This window comes from Pinus tabuliformis, chromosome 6 (assembly GCF_031772625.1).
Source record: "Pinus tabuliformis cultivar Carrire ecotype Pingquan chromosome 6, CPIR1, whole genome shotgun sequence".
In the NCBI taxonomy this organism is placed as follows: Eukaryota; Viridiplantae; Streptophyta; class Pinopsida; order Pinales; family Pinaceae; genus Pinus; species Pinus tabuliformis.
In genome coordinates this window covers 1395698695-1395703321 of record NC_142292.1, presented here as the reverse complement: position 1 = coordinate 1395703321, position 4627 = coordinate 1395698695, and the positions used below count along the sequence as shown (strand labels likewise).

At 31.7% G+C, this 4627-nt stretch overlaps 1 long non-coding RNA gene across 1 annotated transcript; it reads right to left on the bottom strand.

Annotated features, from left to right (window-relative positions):
- Positions 1–540: 540 nt before the first annotated feature.
- Positions 541–3837, bottom strand: LOC149263854 (uncharacterized). Its single transcript, XR_016250008.1, has 3 exons — positions 3715–3837; positions 3529–3621; positions 541–859 (listed from the first exon to the last, which is right to left on the bottom strand). It is a non-coding gene; the product is annotated as an uncharacterized LOC149263854 (long non-coding RNA).
- Positions 3838–4627: the final 790 nt, after the last annotated feature.

Below are 4627 nucleotides of genomic sequence, written 5' to 3'. Positions count from 1 at the left end.
AATTTGGTGCCCATTTATGTGTCCTTGTTTTTGCCCAATTTGATATCCTTTTGTATGCCATGTTTTGTTCCCTTCTTTGTGTCAACTATTGCACAATTTTTCACTTCTAATTTAAAACACTTTGTATGTCAATTGTTTGCATTTTGTATTAATTCCTAGTTTAACATCCAATTTTACTTTCAATTTTGCATCCATGGTTACATCCGCATTTGACTTCTTATATAGAGTATATTTTTCTTTACATATATGACCCCCTTTATAGATTCATAGTGAAATATATGATATTTTCTAAATATCGTTAAAGAAGATATCACAATTCAAAATCATTTGTAAAGAAATTTAAGAGAAATTGACAACATCCATCCAAAAAAATAACAATGTGTCATTAAGAATTTTCAAAACATGTATAAAATAGCAACATAATAAAATCGGTATTATTTTTAATCAAAACAACTAAAATTCAAATATGATTAACAAATCAAAATATTTCATGAATATCATTATTCTACGATAAATTAACAACATACGTAAATCAAACTCATCGTATGATTACAAAATCAAAATGTCTCATTGATATAGGGCAAATTCACAACACCCATCTAAACATAACAATGTCATTCTACACAATAATTTCTTCATAAAAAACAATGCATGTGCATGCCTAGCTACCACCACCAAGATCATCCTCATGATCATCTTGACCATCCTCATTACTCTGATCCACATCATCACCAACACCGCAACAATCATCATCATCTCCTCCTTCACCACCATCATCCTCATCCTGATCCTCATCATCTCCTGATATATGTTGAACATAATTTGGATCATCGTCTTGGCAATCATTACCTATAGCATTCTAACAAAAAAAATCAATATTACATGTTAGTATTAATTACATAACACAACGCATGTTTTTGTTATACAATGTTAACCATAAAATGAGGTAAGATATACTAGCAATTGTCCCAAAAGGTACAAAGAGAGGCCGATAGAATTATTAAATTGGAATTGTAGAATTTTTCTAGAAGAGTTAATTGGTTTGTGGAAAACCTTGTTTTCTTGAACTAGATCATTGTGCAATTACTTTTCAGGAACACATTGAATGTCTTATTTCATTTTAGAGTAAGTTAATTACCCAAAATCAAGAGGTTAAGTTAATTACTCAAAATCAAGAAATCTGATGTGTAGAGATGATGACGCTATCATTTGACAATCACAACGTTGGGAGAATATGGTTGGATTTGGTTTCATGAATGAGTTTCAGATTGATATTAATATTTTGATCTCACATTGCTTTGGTATTCTAGAGTCTACACTGCTGGTAATTGCAGTGAGTTGTGTCTCTGGGTATCTGAGAAAGTTTGCATGCATTTGAGATTGGAATTAACTTTTACTGGGTTCTGCCTATTCTAAGTGAATTAATTTCTAATCATTTTTCAATTTTATAGGATGAGTCATATGACATGACCTTGTAATTGGGATTTTTGATTCTCAGCACTCTATTTATACTGTATGACTCAGTACTAAATATAACCGAACAACTCTAACTGTAATTTCATGCAGACGGTATCAGCAGAGGCTCATGAAATGTATGATACAACATTGGCAGGATTGACATATTGGTGTCCCGATATGAATATATATCATGATCCCAGATACATCAACCGAGGAAGACACTCAAATCAGTTAGGCTTAGAAAATAGTTCTAGAATTGACGACATAAAATTTGAGAGGAAGAGTACAGGGCAGTAATCAATTTGTATCTCTTTCGAGATATATTTCTAATATTATGTGTAAATTGAATATACTATAAGGCAGTAATATATATTATTTTTGATATATATTTCTAGTATTATGTGTAAATTGAATATATCATAAGGCAATAATATATATTATTTTTGTGATACATTTCTAATATTATGTGTAAATTGAATATACTAAAATGCAAGAAAAAAAATTATAAAAAGATTTAGTAATTCACATAAGTACTTTAAAAAGTATTACCACACAATTACAAGCAACCAAGAAACTTGTTAAAAATTAAATTTCATAAATAATAAACTACTCCTCCGGAGATATTACTGCATGGCAGTAATCAATTTGCATCTATTTTGCGATATATTTATAATGTTACGTATAAATTGAATATTTTGAGGGAACTCTCATCTATTATGCGAATCTTTGCAATTACAAATTTTTTAAATGGGTTAATAAAATCAAGATTAAAACAAATCTATGAGTACCTAGAGTTGTAGAGTTGTAACTTGGGGGTAGAGATTGAGCTGTAGAAACATCAGGCAGAATAGAACAGAGCTCACGCCACAAAACAATATATGCGGTTGTGAATTCTTGATAGCAAAGTCCAAGGACATACACTTCAAAGCACATTTGAATGCTGGACTGGGTTCTAATAACAAAGCAGAGGCTATGTTTTTTCTAGATGATGTGGTTTATATAATTTCTCAATATCTCAAAGAACCATATTTATGGGATACAAGATTATTTTGGATCATATAAAAAGCAGGGCTCAGATTAATCAACCTGCATTTCTTGGTTGGTTAAACAAAAGTAGTTGGTTAAAAAAAATTCAATGCTTCTGGACTTAACCAGAGAATACCCAAACAATCATACTGGCAGAGAACACAACCAGATTGCAGACAAGCTCTAAAAAGAAATCTGCTAAATATCATGGGAGAAGTGCAGCTGGATATAATCATGGAAAACAAGAATATTGGCATAGTGGAGTGTACGTTTCCTACATAGTAAATTCATATCGTCTATGATCCCCTCTTTTTAATAACAGTTTTGGTTTTTTTTGGTATGCTACAGGATGTCGACATCAGATGGAGTCTTAAATATTACAAGTACTCTATGCATATGGGTTATTATGATTTCAACATTAGTTTAGCAATGGAGTTTAGTTGTTTGGAATTATCTTTTACTCACCTGCTACTCACTCTCATGCAGCTCTTATGTGGTTTATTTACAGCGTTATGTACATGACTGTATTTTTTCTTTCATAAGGAACTGGCTGAACTTACATTCAGGATTATCTGGGTTTATTCTGATAATTCTGGTATATATAATGCCATGATGTACATGGTCTATGTGATTAATACATATATAGATTTCTTCATGCTGGATAAAAAGAACATAGCTCACGTCTATGACTGTAAGAGAAATCGAAACCTACATTATCACAAAAAAGAAACGGGAAACTAAAGGACAAGATGAGAAAAAAAAATTAAAATTAGTTTAAGAGCTCATTTACTAGAATACCAAGTATTCCAAACCGATTCTTCTTCCTAGCAATTTTATTATATTCATGAAAAGTCAACAATATATTAATGAACTATTGGCTTTAGCATGCAACAAAACAACAACAACAAATTAACAATTTAATGAAAGTGTTGACAATTGTTGATGCATAGGAAAGGCCTATCGGCCTAAATATCTAAGAGCAATAAAAAATAAAATGAAAATACGGTTCAAAAGTATATTGGAAATCCAACAAAGATTACATACCATAGAGTCCATCCAAACAACAAATTTAACCCATCACTTTTGCTGCAACACCTCCTTTTCCAAATGATTTGGAGGTCTTCCATATTTTAGTTCCTATCAATCAGTAAATAGGGAGAAATCAAATAACAATGACTTTCTTCTAGTACAAAATTTATTAAAAAAATATCACATGTTTAATATACTTACAAAGGTTGTTATCAGTGCTTTTAAACCTTTCTGGCCACTACGATGAGTGACTTTTGTCTTGGTTAACCTCGCCTTGGATGGCTTGTCCTTAAACATAAACCAATTCAATTTATTTTCACACAAATACATGTCTAAGATACTTATAAGTATTAATACATTCTAAATAATGTTTAATGAAAAATTCAATACCTGAATGCTCTCATTGTCGGCTTTTCATTGTGCATCCAACTTCTCATATGATTTTACAAGTTCTTTCCATACTTTAAAAGGTATGTCAATAGGTCTTTGTTTCAGTCTTTGATCTTGAGGCATTTTTAAAATTTTTCTTGTTTGGTTGCAATGAAACCTCTTACAATTGAGCGACATTTGCAATTTTATCTTCTTAACCGACCAACCGGTACCAAATTCATTCTCTATGTCTTGTACCACCATCTTTTTTAGGTGAAGTGGAATCTTGGAGAATGTGAGGTGAAGATGATCTCTAAATCGTTGAAGGCAGGAGTCCTTTAGCCTATTTAAGAATTGTTTTCCTGCATCTATCCTTCTTATCTCCCCTGAGACAGGGTCACACTCTATCTTGGTACCTAAACTACCCATAGATGATGCATAAGCTAAGGATGAACAAGAATTTGCAGTCCTAGGAGTTGCCATCACACAAGATGTTTCAACACAATGTTCTTCATTATTGGTGTTTGATGTCAATAACACTTTTTTCGATTTTTTCATTGATCCAAGAGAGGATGGGGAACTAATGGATTCTTGTAAAGCTTGTTGATTACCTGGACCTAGTTGATTATCTTCAGGGGATTTTGTCTTAAGAAAATGGATTAGGGATTCAACATCCAAAGCTTGAAGTTTTTTGAGTCCTTCTATCCCAAAAACATCTTCAAGCAAGGACTCTATTATCAGATTC